Below are 18,024 nucleotides of genomic sequence, written 5' to 3'. Positions count from 1 at the left end.
CTGTTGCAAGAACTAGTCCATAACTGCCTGCTGCACAGCCTTATCTGACAGGTATCATTGACCCTTCGAGGCCTTTTTTAAGGGACCAAAAGTTTGATAATCACATGAAAAGAAGTCAGGATTATAGGGCAGGTGCTTGAGTGTCTCCCCTTTAGTTGGCGCAACTTCTGCCTTTGCATTATCATGAAGAAGCTGCAGCACCTCTTGTCACAGTTTTCCTGGACATTTCGCCTTAATTGTATGGCATCATTTTCCAGCATTGTGCAGTACCTTTCCCTAATGATGGAAAAACCAGGTTCCTTGAAATCAATGAGCAATGTGTCCAGGTATTCAGAGAACAGGGGCGAGCATAACCTTTCCAGCAGACAGCTGACTCATGAACTTCTTGGTACAAGGGGACGGTGGGTGACACCACTGCATCCTTGATGCTTTTGACTCCAGTTCCCATTGTAGTACTGGCTTTCATCCCATGCAACGATGTGCTGAAGATACGTGTTACCATCAACATTGGAATGCATCAGGCACATCAAGCAAACAGCCATTCAGTTTGCTGGTTGTTTGACATCCAGTGCCCGTGATATCCACTGGCTGCAAACCTTATGATGATCTAACTCATGCCAGAAAATTTGTTAGTCAGTACTAAAGTTGGTGGTAAGATGCTGTGCTAGTGCATGAATGGTTATGTGCTGATCCACCCTAACAGCATCAACAACTTCCCTCTTGTTGTCTGTAATGGATGAGGCTGGCCTCTCAAATTGGCCAGCATCTTCGTGTCGAGCCCTGACCAGCACAGAACTTGGCTTACAATTTTCCAACAGTGTTTTTCAACAGAAATGCTGCCTGATACACATTCTTCATTCTCCAGTTGATGGCAACCATTGTTTGTCCTTTAGCAGCCAAGAAAACAATGAGAGCTTGTTGGTCCTGTTTGGATACATTTGCTAGGACCTTTGCCATGGTTCACATTTACATATTTACCACACACATCGGAAAGAGACAAAGGCCACACTAATCTGTTACCTATGTGTCACTGCTCATATATACGCTGCAGCAATGCCCTCAAACACTAACTTTTTGATCGCCCTCCCATATCTGTTTCTTCATGGGCCATGTCCTTTGTCCTGTCTGCCTACTGCTTGTTCTTTGTGGTATGTGAAGCTGTAACTGCTATGTCCTCAGCCTCTCCTTCCTCATACTTCATTCCTTCTTTATGGTTCCACGCATATTTCTGGCTGTGGTCCCACTCTACTGAAGTTTTCTCTGTACATTTCCAGCAGTCTTTCCTCACATTCTAACTATACAAATCGGTTATCATTCCTTTTAGGTGGCTGTGTACTTTGTGTGACAGTGTTTGTACTACCTAGCAACTATATTTCTTTCATCAGGCGTTGAGATATTGATTTCTTTCCAGTTCTTTTTCTGAGAACTCACTTTATGTCCCATTCAACCTTTGTTGTACTTGCTCTTGTATCAGTGCTTGTTCTCGAACTAAGCATGCTTTAAATGTTCATTCTCCAAACATGTACACCAGTTATAAGCTTCACCACTGGATGCAATTTCCTTTTAAGTGGACTGTATTGAATTCTCACAACTGTGTGTAAATTGCACTTGGGGACCACTTTTAGCTACTACTGTTGTCACACCATTCCTTGAGAGCTTACTTCACTGCATAGTTTGCTACATACTGCCAGCTTGACCTGTTGTACTATTGAATGGTGGGCTCCATGTGGTTCCCAAGTTGTGCAGCGACCGTAAACCATAAAATTACCAGATATGCAGCAACCAGTCGCAAAATCATGTTTCATTTATTCACTTTTGCAAATCGATTTCAACTGATTAACAGCTGTCATCGGTGCTACAAATACAAGAGTAAAAATAATTAATATCAGTGACCAAATGAATAAATGTACATAAAGCAACATAAACCAATTAAACGTATATATACGCTTTAAACCATTTAAAATGAACATACAAATTTACCTTTCAACCAGTATGTGCCCTGAATAGTAATACTGTCTTGAGCAGAGGTCAGACATAAAGTGATACATCGAGAATTGACTATGACAACGAGAAACCATAAGGGGGCGCTGCAAAGCAAACCTGCCCTCTATGCGAAAAGATGCAGCTAAAATAAAAATGAGAAGAAGAAGAAAGCGGTATGATATACAAACTGAGGTAAAATATAATGATATAATACTAAAATATTTACGTGAAATGGATATATTGACAAAGATTTTCAACCACATAGTACAGTTATTTAGGCCAAAAAGCGATTGTACAAATTAGTAGAAAGGAACAAACATAGATGAGAAGCACACTGTCGAAAAAATTTTTAATTTTTTTTTATTTTTTTAATTATTTATCATATTTTTATCAAAGAGCAAAAGTTAATCAAAATGCCAAAACATAAAATGGTGTTGGCATCCATCTAGCGTACAGTTAACAACATTCAGGAAGATCATATTTTTTTTCCACTTTTCTGAATGCACATGTAATGTAAACTAAGTTGAGATAAGAAAATTACGGACACAAACGTATTAACGAAACAAGGTCAAATGCAAAAACAAAGTGCTAGCACACTTCATACATGGGAAAATTAACACTAGCTCGATAGGATGAATTCATACCCCCAAGGTACACATTCCGTTTGAGAAAGTTGTTCTACCTGCTGACACATACTCGGTGTACAATTCCCATAATCTTAATAAAAACTCCCACCAAATACTATCATTAATATGGCCAGGTTAAATGAAGTTCACATTGATTTTAAAACACTTAGTTTATTGTACTCTAATGACAAGCAGGATTATCCCTACAAGACTAATCTTACTCACTGTTCAATCACATTCATGCACAAAAACTTTTAGAATCGAGTTTGGCATTGCTGCTGAATTCCTAATGGCTCTCTGTTTTTTAAAATCATTCTCTACTGTCTAAATAAGTTCAGTTCCACAGCTTAATGTCTTTTTATTACTGATCACATACTGTGTGCACACCCAGGATTCTCTTTTTGAGAAGGCTCAGATGGAACTGACTGATGTATGTGCCAAAGGAAATGACAAGCACTAAGCAGCAATCTTCCAGTACAGTAAGACTTCTCCAGCAGCAATTCTAATTCATTGGATCAAAGATACATAAGGGTAGATCTGATCCGTCTGGGAAAGGTTTGAAGTATGTACCCCTACAAAGCTGACTGACTAGAGATCTTTGTGCTTTATGTGAGAAAGCAATCTTGCTTTTTCTTCTCTGAGACCGGAGAAGAATTATACATTACTGTGATGTGACCCTTACTATATGCAAGCAAAGTTACAGAAACGTTTGTTCAGCATGTTGCTTCCCTGTACTGTAAAATCCAAGACACTCTTTACTGATTTGCTTCCTAGGTTCAATAGGTATTGCTTCTCCATGACTGCTGGAATATATTGACTTTCCCGATGTCAGTAATACTGTGTTGCACTGTACATGCAATTGTGACTGTGTTACTCTTACTCGTTGTGTGTAGAGGACTCTTGAGTCAGCATCTGCAAACGCAGATTGTGAAAGTATGAGGTCTTTTGGGATTGTGAAAGCACGAGGTCTTTTGAGTCACCTTTAACATGAGTTCAATAGGCATATACTCTGCATATCCTGGTCTACCTGAAAGTAGCTGTATAAGGAATGTATCTACATTTATCGTACCTGATGGGTACCCAAAATACAGCAGTTATGGGGATACAGCAGTCTGCATTAACTTAGTGTCTGGAGTTTCAGATATAAGACATTACGATTTCTTAAAGAACAATTTGTTATGTATGGCTCAGTGGCACAGTGTGTAACCTTACCAAACAGTGAATGCTATTAACTAATATGGTGACTAACTGCAAATGTTTTGATTAATCCCATAGAATATAAATTGGACGAGGAATTTAGATTAAGTTCTTCAAAACTGACTAGTTATTAGAGGCATGTGGATGATGTGCACTGCTAAGTAAACAAACCCCCACAAAAGGGGGAAATTTTTTATTTACCCAGAAACTGCCAAATTGGTTCGATCAATGTACATTTATTTCTGGGTTGCCTTATTGTCATATAAACTGGGAAAAGGAGTTTAAATTAAAAACCCTTGAAATAAACCCTATGTTTTAGTGCCAATTGGGGATCATGATACATGAAACTCTGATTTTACTTTTTCTTTTATTTCTTGCTCCAGCAAAGCATTCAGTATGGAGTCCCACACTGCAAACAGGAGCATTGCTACCTTGCATTTTACTTGCAAATTCCACATTTTCATTCTATCCCCAATGCCATGCATACAGTCACGACCAGTTCTAGAAGTCCAGAGATCAACTGGAACACATAAAGGGGATGTCTTTGGGTATGATGAAAACCTACTTTTTTCTGGACCAGAAGTGTTTTATGCCGTTCACACCATTGTTCTGAATTGGAGCAGTGTAATATTTTCATCCTTGAGGCAATAGATGATGGGAACAGTAGGTGTCCTGCTACTGATTGACTCTCACTGTTTCCCCATGAATGGTGTCTGTAATATTGAACCACTTTCTCATAACTCTCAGGCTGCCAGAACAAACTTCAAGTTTCATGAAATTCTTATTCAGTAAGTCCATCAAGTGCCAAATTTTGAAATGTTTATGCCTTTCATCCGCTGGGATTCTTTCCAGATGTTTGTCATTGAAGTAGAGGTAGAGCTTGATGTCCAGACACCTGTAGCACCTCATATACTGTCATACACACTTCATATCAAAGTCCTCATTTTCACTCCAATATCATTGTTCTGTGAGACAACATGGCATGCATTGAAGAATCCTATACCTAAGAACGTATTTATGTATTCAATGGCCCAATGCTGTGATTATTCTCATTGTATATTAGACACTTTCATAGACAATCAAGTCCATACTTGTCCACCAAAACATTCTTCTAAGTGGTCAACTGTAAACTTTCTTTTTAGCGCCTCTCCCAAGTGTCATTTGCACTGTTCAGCTTCTGCTAGATCAGAGCATGTTTTAATGTAATCTGCTGTTGTTCAATTAGATGTGATACTACCTTTAATTCTCTTCTTGCAGTTGCCTGAAAGTTACTTGTCCTCCCTTTCTTCATTAGTATCACCATCCAGATACCTGGCACATCAGCTGGAAGAGGAGTGTCCCATATATTTTTATATGTACAATCACAGTCAAACATGCTCTATGTGATCTGGAGGGAGCTCACTGACACCAGTTTTTTAATTCATTTCACCCTCATCATCAGAAGCTGCCTAGAATTTGGAGCCATTTACAGTGTCATCAGTTTCCCTTATAGAAAGTATTTGATAGTGACCCATTGTGCCTGTGGAGCCTAAGTATTGTTTCCGGAACTACCTGTCGTGAGCCCCAAATGGTGATTGAAATACAGAGATCTCTCATGGGAAAGCTACATAAAACTTCAAAATACAAAATCGATAAACATCTCCAGAAACCATTAGAAAACATGCCAGTAGACTGATGTGGAAGTTATTTGATAGTAATATACGTTATGCTCTTTTAAAAATGTTCAACATGTGTAACTTTGAAAAACTATACTTCTTCACTCAAATAATCCTGCACAGTTCACTCATTTAATAGCAGCTGACTAACAATCAAAGGACGAGCTGGACAACAATGCAAAATAGTAACAGTTGCTGCCAACATAATCACCAATACAAAATTTCCATTACAAAGACATATTCCGAAATGGGGATCATGACAGTTAATGGGTTAAGAGTCTGCTATATCTTTTCTTTATTGTAAATGATTGTGTGTGTGTGTGTGTGTGTGTGTGTGTGTGTGTGTGTGTGTGTGTGAGAGAGAGAGAGAGAGAGAGAGAGAGAGAGAGAGAGAGAGGTGCGGAGTGTGAATGTTGGTGGGGGGGGGGGGGGGGGGTTTGTAAGAAGTAGTGGGGAAGCAGACATTCACAGTGAGTTCAACTTTCTGTGCATCACCATACCAAAACAAAATAATAACCACACTTTCGACTTCAAGCTCACACCCAAATATGTAGCAACATTGCCAAAGATGTACTGACTGTACAGAGACTGGCTACTGAAATTAAATCACAACTACAAAACAAAACAGACCATGAGTCTTAAAAACCCACAATAACAACATACAAATCCATAAAAAGGCCACATAACAACATATAAATCAATTTAAAAAAATCCACAATAACAACATAATACAAGAGAATCAGTCATGGTGGCACTGAAGAAATGTTCAATTCTTATATATACAAGGTAACACATGTTCAGTGACACAAGCAAAAGAAGAGCTCTACAGCAGTTACAGAGAATAAAAGGAACAAAACACATACGTATCTCAAAAACCAAAATAGCAGTAGGTAAATACACTGTGTCATTCATATTCATTTATAAGTCTGCAAATTTGTGTATGTGTTTTTTTTTTACATTTATTAATCTGATATTGTTTCCCATTCATCATTAGCCATTTTTCACTTGTTAGACAACTGTACCAGCTAGTCGGCAGTGCTGAAACTTGCAGTATTGGTGTTTTACTTGGAACCATATTGTGGTATATCTTGTTTTACTTAGTGAAGTAAATTTGTCTTCGGCAGTTGTACTAATTTTTACCTAAACTGAATGTCTGTTCCAAAATAAAGAAAAAGGCACTTGCAAGGTGTAACATTATTATTATGATAACATTATTGGTTACCAGTGGTACCCTTCATCTGCTGTGTGTCATGTGAATAAACTATTGTGTACTAATCAGGAGGTCTTAAATGTGTGAAAACATGTAAAAGGTAAGAAAATAATATTATGCAAATTCTTCTTTTTGCATTAAGCCCTTCTAGCAATAACATTCCAATTTCAATTGGCAACCCTTTGTTGTTATTTGTTTTTCGTCCCGTATTCCTTTATTGTTACAATATGTTTTTTTCCATCTTCAGAGCATAATTGTGCCAGTTTCATTTTCCCTCCTGCTTTGGATTTCTTGCGGTTTTTAAAAAGGGCATGTTTTTACAATAGTACTACTTCTCTTACTGTATTCCTCTAAGTCCTATTTAGCCTCTTCAATCCTTTGTTAATTTCTTTTCCCTAAGATGTGCTTGGTGATACAATTCCATTCATTCCGTAAATATGTAGAAAAAATAGCAATCTGCATGTCATTATTGTTTCTGATATGTTTTCCATGTCCTGATAAATTAGGACATTTAAAAATTTTGCCTTTTTTTCTGACGACTTCATATTTTCTGTATAATTCTTGTTTCTTGCATTTCTAGTTTATCAAGTTTAAAAATTGATTACTAGGTATTCGATAGCAGACAGGCATTCTTTAGGTTTTGGTACTGTGTTTCAGGCTTTTAAGATGTTTTAGGCAAGTCCTTTTTGTTGCAGGTATTTTTAGTGATACAATACAATTTTTCAATATTGTGCATAGTGTCCTGTAAAGCAGATTTTTCTGAACCTTTCTTGGAATTGACTCCTCCAAATATTTGAATTTTGTTATGGTTTCATTTCTCCACTATGAATTGTTAAATATTGTGGAGTACTTTTTATATTTTTCAACTATTTTTTTTCTCTTATCTGCAGACAGTCAACATGTTGTGTTGGCTACCTTCTATGTGACTGACTTGCACTGCTTCATCTGTCAGGGCTTCAGTAAGTGTGGCAAAAGCATCCACAAATGCTAGGCAATTTATTACAACCACTTTGTTCTTTCTCACTAGCACATGTGGCAACATTTTATATTGTTTCACTTTTTCACAGCTTTTTCTGTGATGCATTTGAAAGGAAGTGAAGATAAACCATCACCTCACCTGACACCTTTTTTTAATTTGAAAAGGTTGAGATAACGCACCCACAAATTTTTCTTTTGAGATCTAATTTTTCTGTTAATTGAATCAATATCAAGATCATTTTTTCGAATAATTTAACACGTAACTGATATACACTGTTCCATTTAATTAATTGCTGTGAACAAGTAGCTTGCACAACAGTGCTTTAAAAAATTGTCACACAACTATTTGTAGTGTGCACAAGAAAGGTTTCAAATGAAGTCAGCAAGAAATCAGGTTGGTTAGTATAGAAATTTGTCTGGTTATTTTGCTTATAAAATGGTTTTACTTCAGAAAAATTTTACATTTCTAGTACAATGTCATGATCATTCCATATCACTAACACTTACTGAATGTGTAATTTCTCTTGCATATACTTGTCACATATGGCTTAGAGTCCTGTATTTGGTGAATACTGAAATGTTATTCCTCTGTGTGTTATAAATCAATATTTTAAAACATTTATCTTCATTCTCAGGTTGATTCAAAATATTGATGAGAGCTGTTGCACATCATTTCAAGAAACTGTTCATCAAGAAATGGTCCATGATGAGCTAAAGATTGAAGAGAAATCAAGATGGTTAACCACGTATGGTTGTAGTTCAGAAGGAATAGCTGTGGAAGAAGATAGGTCAATTGGTGCTCAATTAAATTGTTATTCAAGGGAAAAGGAGGTCTCAAAAAAATTTAGCTGTAGTGTCTGTCTACGCAGCTTTCCTTCAAAATACAGTCTCACAATGCACGTTTTCATCCACATTGATTGTGTGCAGTCACCGATATACATTTGTAAGTCGTGTGGTGAGGTTTTTTCCAGTAATGATAGATTGAACAAACATTTGAAAATAAGTGAGGCTGATCAAGTTTTATATGCTGGCAATAGTGAAGTGTTTAATTGTGATGATCACTGTGATAACGATATCTTCTTTGAAAGTGATAAAGAAGTTTCTATCATGGGACAATTTAAGGAGAAGCAGTCTTCATCCAAAGAGACTTGGAAACCTTCAAAAATGTCTGTAAATCACATAGGTAAAGCACATACTATCAAATCAGGCGGATGTGATGACGATGGAACTGTATCTACAACTTGTAATGTCAGTGTGGACTCTGTTTTGCTTAGTAGAGACGCACCCCATCGATGTAATATTTGTGGTAAATCTTTTGCTCAGTTACGTAACTTGAAGCTCCACACTCTAATACACACTGGTGAGCGACCACACAAATGTAGTATTTGTGACAAAACATTTACGCAGTTGGGTACGCTCAAGGACCATTTATTAACCCACACCGGAAAGAGACCCCACAAATGTAAAGTGTGTGGCAAAACGTTTAAAATGTTTCGCACTTTGAAGATCCATTTTCGAATACACACTGGTGAGAAACCACATGAATGTAATGTATGTGGCAAATCTTTTACTCAGTGGGGTGGTCTCAAGAGTCATGTAGTAACACACACTACTGACCGACCACATGAGTGTGACATTTGTGGGAAATCTTTCAGTCGGTTGGGTTCCCTCAAGAAACATGCATTAACACACACTGGTAAAAAAAAGAGCGCATAAATGTCAGATATGTGAGAAATCCTTTACTCGATTGAGTATATTGGAGAACCATTTACTAATACATGCTGGCAAGAGACCACATATATGTGATTTTTGTGGCAAATGTTTTACTTGGTTTGGTACTCTAAGAACGCATTTATTAATACATACTGGGAAGAGAAAACATAAGTGTGACATCTGTGGCAAATTATTTGCCCAGTCGGGTAATCTCAGATCACACAAATTAATACACACTGGGAAGAGACCACATAAATGTAATATTTGTAATAAATCTTTTACGGAGATGAGTACGCTCAGAAAACACAAATTAACCCACTCTGGAGAGAGACCTCACAAATGTGATGTCTGTGGAAAATCGTTTACCCTGTCATATTCTCTCAAAGATCACATTCTCATACATACAGGAGAGAGACCACACAAATGTCATATTTGTAACAAATCTTTTATTCAATTGGGTGCTCTCAAGTCTCACGTATTAATACACACTGGGAAGAGGCTTGAGAGCTGTGATGTGTGTGGCAGATCTTTTACCGACTTGGGTATCTTCAAGAAACATGCTTTAATGCATGCTAGAAAAACACCCCACAATTGAAATATCTGTGGTTAATTCTTTACATTCGTATGTTCTCAGGTGTCATTGTGTATTACTCACTGAAAACGTAGTACAATAATGTGTCTGTGTGAAATCTCTAGCCATGTTATCTACAAGAGGCAAGGAGAAATGAACCATATCAAGTACTGTACTAATGTGGTACTTTGGCAACAAATTTTCTCTTGTTGTTGCTCTCAAGTATTATACAATAATCCATTTTACAAGAACATTGTGCATATGTGATGCTTGGGGAGAATCGTATACACGATTGATGTATGCCTTTCTGAACTTTGACATTTCCAAAAGCTGTTGGAAGTGTGTGTGTGTGTGTGTGTGTGTGTGTGTGTGTGTGTGTGTGTGTGTTTTGAAGTTGGTGGTGTGAAAAAGTGAGACTGAAACCCAGTGCTAGCACATAGCCTACTTCTTGCAAATTTCACCAAGTGGGAGCCAAGCTTAACATCCCCATCTGACACAGATCATCAATAATGTTGAGCCCTCACCTCACTATTCTCTGCACAGAGATTTGATATCAAAACCAGGGTATAGGTGTAAAGTATGGTAATCAGGAACTTAACATCACCACCACATCTCCCATTGCCAGCCAAATACCATGAGTGACAATTTTTACCACCAACAGTATTCAAACTGCCTAACCGCTGTGATCAAGTGCCACCACACAAACATGCATTGATGACTGTGGCTGGATGTGGATGCTTCTTCAGTATTATAATGGTTGTTGTATATTTAATTAATGTGGAACTACTTCATATATCTGGTCTTTCATTCATATAAAATTTGATAAAAAGTTTTGTTTATGGTTGGTAGTGCAAATGCCCAAATTTTGTACTGTGTAAGCATTTTACTGTAATTCTGTTTCACTGTTCTGTGTTGTTTGTTCACACATTTTTGCATCAGTGCCTTACAATACTAATGCTGTTCTTGGACGCTCTACTTCATTAATAACAGAAATATATGTTGTTTTCTCTGTAAAATCTTGATGAAAAACCAAGTATATGCTCTTACTCAAGTAAGAGCATAGCCCCTATTCACAAAGCTTTAATAGTACTTTTCATAATTAAGCTTGAATTTGTCTCAAAACTCTAACAATCTCATCAACACAAATGAAATATTGTGTTACTCAACAGATCTTAACCCTTTGTTTCCTGACATAAGAAAAAAATTACTTTTTAACATTTTCTTTGCAGAATTTATGCTATTGTGGCCTCAAATGACGGTAGGATTTTTTGTAAAATTTTATTTTATTTTTCACAGCGTTTTTCTCTCCTAGTACTCAGAAGTACCGTCAGACTCCACGGACAGAATCACAACATGCGCAGAAAAATGCTCCAATTTTTATAACTTGTACTGTATTCCACATAAATATTAAATATTTTTACATTAGAAAATTAATTAACAAAAATATGATATTTCTGAATTTTTTTTAAATTTCGCATAAATTTTTTCTAGAGCAACTTCACAATACATAGTAACTTAGCTATACATTTTTGACAGTATATACATATCACATATTTAGTGATACCTCATGAAATTGTAGGAAAAAGTTCTTTTTCCCATTGCAGCACAAATACACTTTACATGTACTACATTGTGAATGTGGTCTCGACTGAATTTTATTTTTCACACACATTTCGCATCGTCATCTTGTACCACTGAACAATACAAAATGGTTTCCTCGGTTGCCAAGACGTACATCCTTCGGAACAGAAAAGTTATCCTTCCTTCTCTTTGGGAGAGTTATTTCATCTTTACCAGAGTTTCTCTTTTTGAGATTTGGCACTTGCTGTTCATTCATTAGCCCTAGTGCCACAGCACGCCTGAATTCCAGCAGTGGCAGTGCCCCATATAGATCACTGAAAATGATGTAAGCATTGACAAAAACAATTTGTATTGCTCCCCAGAAGAGACGGTGTCACCATTTCTTTGATCGCTTGTCAAGACCATAAGATGAACGTAATCTGTCTGCATGATCCACACCACCCATGTTTTTATTGTAATCACATACAATAACTGGGCATGGTATAGTCATACTAGTTCCATCTTTCTGTTTTCTTGTCACTCCGCTCTGTTCAGTGCCATGGAAGTTTGACGCAAAATACACTACTTTATTTTCCTTCCATTGAAAAACTGTTAGGTCTAAAGATGACTCTCTGTGATTTGATTTAGACATTTTTCTTTAGGTAAATTCCCTGGCAAACCTTTCCTGTTTGTTCTAATTGTTCCACAGGCAAATGTATTTACCGATTTCTGTGTGAGAAAAAGTGAACAGAACAACTAGTGAGAGGTAACGCATTGTTGCTACAATAAAGTGTTCGCACAACCTGACGGTACTAATAAGTCCGCCTTATATTTTGCACTTTATCTCATTCACTTGTAACGTAATGCTTCAAACTATTATAAAAAAACAAAGAAGGTAAGTACGTACAATGGAAAACTCAACGGAAGTTTCAATAAACTGCGCACAAATTCAGGCAACACCATGGAAACAAGCACATACAATCTTCTGTTTTCACAGCAGCGCGCGAAAAACAATTTCAAGCTCTGACTGCCAGAGAGGTCTATGTATTGCACATTAACATCTATGAAACAGTAGAGCAGAGTTACTGTTACGTACCGACAAGCTCTCAGATCACGAAACTGCACCATGAGAAAATAATGAGAGTCAAAACTTACTGGTACTTTTAAGTACCGTCAGGCAACAAAGGGTTAAGCCACTCTCAGTAGAAGTTTGAAGTAAGTATTTTAAATGACCAAATGGACTAACTTGTTGACAGTATTAATTTTTCAAAATGAAATTATCATTAATAATTGCAGTGAAGTATTTAGATAGTAAGGTTTGAACAAATGTCATTATAAACAACTAACTGTCACCATCATCATGTGGTGGTCTTGATCATTTTTTGACGTTTTCTGGTGAAATACAGCTGTTTACACACTTAGTGCAGAGTGTGGCAGCTTCAGATCATCAAAAACGCTTGTCTTCGACTTGATGGCATAATTCTCCGCAGGAGGAACACAGGTTCGATGTGTGAGAATTGCTTGCCAATTGAATCTTAAGTTACCAATCTTAACAAATGCTGTCAGTTTCATAGTTAAGTATTTGATGAGAACACTACATCAGCATTGCAGCAGAAGCTAACATGTTTTCAGTCTAGAAGTTCAAGAAAAAATCATTTAGCAGATGATAATAGCTGATATTTGGGTTTGAAACTTAGCTCAATGATAACTGGCACTTCTGAGGTGACTCTCTATAAAGGCAGCGCAATCAAGGTTCAGTCAAAAGATAGTTTTACTAACATTTTTGTCGACTGAAGTCCAATATCAAAACATAAATGAACATAGTACAATCTTAAAAGGTGTCCTTTGTAGAATTTCAGATTTTTCATTTGGAATTCCTTGACAGATCTGTGTTTTGGTGGAAGTTAACACAGGCTGCTTTTGAAGGTAAAAATAACCACTTATCACTAAAATATAAAATTCTAGTAATAATTTGCCAAAGCATGATACTAATTTGCATTTTCTATGTAAATTTTGTTACTGATATTAAAATTTTTCTGCTATTTACATTAATGAAGTAACTGACTGTTTAACTTAGCTAATTAATAAATTCATTCATTAAGTATTGTCCGGCACTACATAGTGATAATGGGGTAGCTTACTCGGTTATTTATTTCAATCATGTAACTCTCACATGTCCTGCACTGCAACCAAAACATGTAACTACACAGATGTGTTAATTTGTAGCTCCATCTTGTAAAAGATGATGTTTTACAAAGATAGAGCTATAAAGTCACATATCTAAGTTGCTGCATGTCTTCGGTTAATGTTCACAACATGCGAGAGTTGTGAGATGTAGACATTGCATTTAAAGAATGATTAAGGGTACACCAATGTCCCACTGTAGTCGTTCTGTCAGGTAAGTTTGTTTTTGTAGCATATATTTCATGATACTCTGAATAACAGATTTTCGAGAAATATAGTGCTATTATTCAAGTTATTAGACATCACATAAGTACTAGGTCTACTAGCAATAGTGATTTTCTCTTAAGACAGAGCTGATGATTCCTTTAAAATATTAATTCCCAGAGAATAAATACTTATTGTTTGGTTTGAAGACCTATCCTGTGAGACAATTGAAAATTCAGATGTTAATGAAGACCAAACAACAGGCTTTCAGCACAGTATTTAACAGTGAAACACATTTAGTGTATGCACCACCATCCTGAATATAATTAACAAGGAGAAATGGAATCAAAGTGTAAAATTGCTTCACTTTGCAGGTACAGTGATTGTCAACTTAGACGTAAATTTGCTGTTCTCCTCAGGTCTATATGACCAAAAATGGTTGTAAATTTCGTTTTTATCATTTACTAAGATAACATTATGAGATTTGATGACTGGCAGAAAATGCGTATTCAGTAAATATATAAAAATATTTTAAGTGATTTTCTCATTAACCTTCATCGTGAAAAAAGTATCATTTAGCTCATAATGACCCAACACAAATATTAATTATATCATGTCAATTTTTTTTAGTTTCCTTTTGAATTTTATGGTAATAAAGATTTTTATTATTCCAACTTATTCTGAACAATCAGTAATGCCTCTGCATTTACAACAATGTTCTTATTTATTGTTTTTTTTAAGAAGTGGTGTAGGACATCCAAATTATGAATCATTATTGATTCTGCTCAGTTTGAATCATAACACAATGACATTATTGACTGATGTTGAGTTACATCAATTAATAAATTGTTCAACAGATGAGGGTACAGTTTCCAAGTGTCAAGAACACAGAAGCTATGCATCTGAAAGTAAGTGTTCTGACTACAGTGACAACTGTCCAGAGTCTGTACAAAATAGTGTACAGTCCTATTTTCTAAGAGTCGCACTGACCAGTACAATATGTCTCCCTTTCAGCTTTGAGTACCCACAGGTTTTCCCCCCTGGGGCCCACAGTCCTTTTGTGGGTACATGTGTGGTGCACACAGGGCCCTGAGCTATTGCAGTCTATTTTCCTTCCCAGGCTGTTACCAGCCCTGTTCCTCTCCCTCCCTATCCTTGCTCCTTTGTCCCTGTCCCCTCTTAGTGGGCTTATTTATGTCGACCTGGCTATCCTCCTGGCGTTGTTTTGGTCTGTGCTATTGTTCAGCCTACTGTTTCCATCTCCTTTTCGGCGTTTTTCCAAAATTTTCCGTTCAGTATGAGCCATTTGGGGATGAAATCCCTACAGAGCTGCCATAGTACAGGTTCCTCTCCTCTCCCGTTTCCCTTGCACCCTGGCCCCCACTGCTAGGTCACCAGCACAGTAGCCAGTCCGTGTGGTGGGGCTGTTCAGTACCCACTTGGCTGAGCACCCTGAAACCACAGGGATGACACTACTAGTACCTGAGCTGTTAATGCCTTGTGTATGCCCATGATTCGATGCTCATCACTTTGGGGTACCACAACTTCTGGTAATGACCGCCACGCCAGACAGCCCTTGCTTTCGTGGAGATGATTGAAGGTAAGTATGGTGGAGTGGAATCAGAGTACACTGTGGTCTGGTGCTTTCTCATAAAGACATGTTCTGCTGCCCAGTCTGACGCCCTGTGTGCTTGTGACCGTCTTGGTGCTGTCCCAGTCTCTATTACGCCCCACCAATCTTTGCACTCAGTACAGGGCATTATTTTCCCCAGAGATTTTCTTCTCCAAACTGACGAGGAGCTCCGTGCTAACCTCGAGTGGTGAGGGGTTTGTGTTAACCGCCGTGTGCAGTGAGGCCCTCTAAACAATCGCACCGCTACGGGCGCCTTTATCCTGGCCTTCGAGGGGGTGCCCTCCCAGAGAAGGTCAAGGTCATGGTGTATCGGTGTGATGTAAAACCTTATATTCCACATCCGAGGAGATGATTTAAATGCTTACAGTTTGGACACGTCTTCCCACTGCACCACTGATCCCCTCTGCTGTGACTGGGTGCCCCCTCCATGATAAGAGTGCCTGTGCTCCCCTGCCAGTGTGTGTAAATTGTCATGGACAGCATTCTCCATGCTGCCCTGCATGCCCAGTGTTTGTTAAAGAAAGGAGGATTCAAGAGTACAAAATCTTAGATCGGCTCACCTACACTGAGGCTCAACAAAAGTATGACCGGCTCCATCCCATGTCTATGACTTACACTTTTGCTTCAGTTATGTCCATTCTCCTCCTCTTCCCAGCCCCACCCCATGCCTTCAGCCTCCTCCTCCCCCCACTCCCCCTCCCCATCAGTACACATACCCACCTCTTCGGGTGCTGCTCCACATCGGCAGCGCAATCCGTGGCCGGTGCGTGCTAAGATTGTCTGGTGTAATTCCATGCCCACCCTCGCTGAAGTCAGCCATTCTCTTCCTTCCAAAGAGAAGAAGCAGAAATGCAAGAACAAGGGCAAGGCCCCTCTGGTACCCTCTGAGGTGCAGCTTCCTCTCCTCTAGTACCCTCTGAGGTGCAGCCTTCCTCTCCTCTAGTCAATGAACCAACAGAGTCTGACCCCACCTATATGGATATTACCCCATCCTTATCGGTGATGGATGGTGACTCAGCAGTGTGACCAACTCCAGTCCGTTTGCTTCCCACTTGGACTCTGGCTTGAGGATCCTCCAGTGGAACTGTAATGGATATTTGCATCACCTTCCAGATTTGCAGCCCCTTCTTTCCTTCTACTCTGCTGCTTGTATTGCGCCCGGGAGACACATTTTGTCAATTCTTACTCACCTGCCCTTCGTGGGTTCCATGCTTTCTATCGAAACCGAATTGTTTGCACCTTGGTCTGCAACGACATTTTTAGTAAATGGGTTCCCCTCCATACCACTCTGGAAGCCATTGTTGTCAGGGTCCATCTGGCCACCCCAGTCACAATCTGTAATCTCTACCTCCCATCTGACAGACCGCCCACATCCCTTGCCCTAACCACCCTTCTTCAACAGCTCCCTTCTCCCTTCCTGCTACTAGGAGACTTTAATGCCCACAACCATCTTTGGAATAGTCATACAACTGCTGCCCTACGCAGGACAGTTGAAGCTGTTCCGGCAAGGATTGACCTGTGTTTACTAAACACAGGTGCTCCAACACACTTTAATGTAGGACATGGCACTTCCTCTACCATTGACCTCTCCATCTGCAGTCCTGCCCTTCTTCCCTCCATTCAGTGGAGTGTCCATAATGACTCATGTGACCATTACCTGATTTTTTTGACCTTCCTTTAGTGTCTCTCGTTCTGTCACCCCCCCCCCCCCCCCCCAGGTGGGCATCGGGTCAGTATCAACCCACATCCCTTCTCCTGAAAGAGTGCTCAGAACAACTGCCTTTGTCTTTTGTTTCTCACTGCTCGGAATCATATAATGCCCCATTCAGCGAGTGGGAATTTGCCAGCGCCCTCACCCTTTGTTCTGACACAGTTCCTGGACTGGATCGGATACATAACGAAATGCTCCAACACTTATCGGTGGCTGGCCACCATCGTGTACTGACCCTCTTCAACCATCTGTGGAGTGAGGCAGTCTTTTCTACCCAGTGGCAGGAAAGCATTCTTGTTCCAGTGTTGAAGCCAGGGAAGCCACCTCTTCAGTTGGATAGCTACTGTCCAATTAGCCTTACTAACACAATGTGCAAGCTCCTTTAATGCATGGTGAGTCGGCAGCTGTTTTGGATCCTTGAATCCTGCAACCTTTTGTCATCAACTCAAAGTGGTTTTTGCTGTGGCCGCCCTACGGTGGATAACTTTGTCCCCCTGGAGTCTGCTATCCGGTCGGCTTTTGCCCATTGGCAACACCTCCTTGTAGTCTTCTTTGATCTGCATAAAGCCTATGACACCACCTGGCGCCACCACATCCTCACCACCCTTCACGAATGGGGCCTTCGTGGCACTCTGTCCGTTCTTATCCGTAACTTCCTTTCTTGTTGCTCCTTTCAGGTTCATGTTGGCTCTTCCTACAGCACTCCCCATCGGCAAGAAAATGGGGTTCCACAGGTTCTGTGCTGAGCATCCCTCTCTTTCTCATAGTCATTAATGGTCTGGTGACAGCTGTTGGGCCG

The 18,024-nt window shown here is 39.0% G+C and overlaps 1 protein-coding gene across 1 annotated transcript in view; it reads left to right on the top strand.

Moving 5' to 3' along the window:
* LOC126213446 (uncharacterized) overlaps nucleotides 1–8,648 on the top strand; it is a 168,638-nt gene extending 159,990 nt beyond the window's left edge. The window contains exon 8 of the mRNA XM_049941191.1: nucleotides 8,285–8,648. The gene's annotated coding sequence lies outside the window, so the exon portion shown is untranslated. The remainder of the gene's footprint in view (nucleotides 1–8,284) is intronic.
* Nucleotides 8,649–18,024: the final 9,376 nt, after the last annotated feature.

The sequence above is a fragment of the Schistocerca nitens genome, chromosome 11, assembly GCF_023898315.1.
Source record: "Schistocerca nitens isolate TAMUIC-IGC-003100 chromosome 11, iqSchNite1.1, whole genome shotgun sequence".
Lineage (NCBI taxonomy): Eukaryota > Metazoa > Arthropoda > Insecta > Orthoptera > Acrididae > Schistocerca > Schistocerca nitens.
The sequence above is the reverse complement of the archived record's forward strand: the minus strand, read 5'-3'. Positions and strand labels throughout refer to the sequence as shown.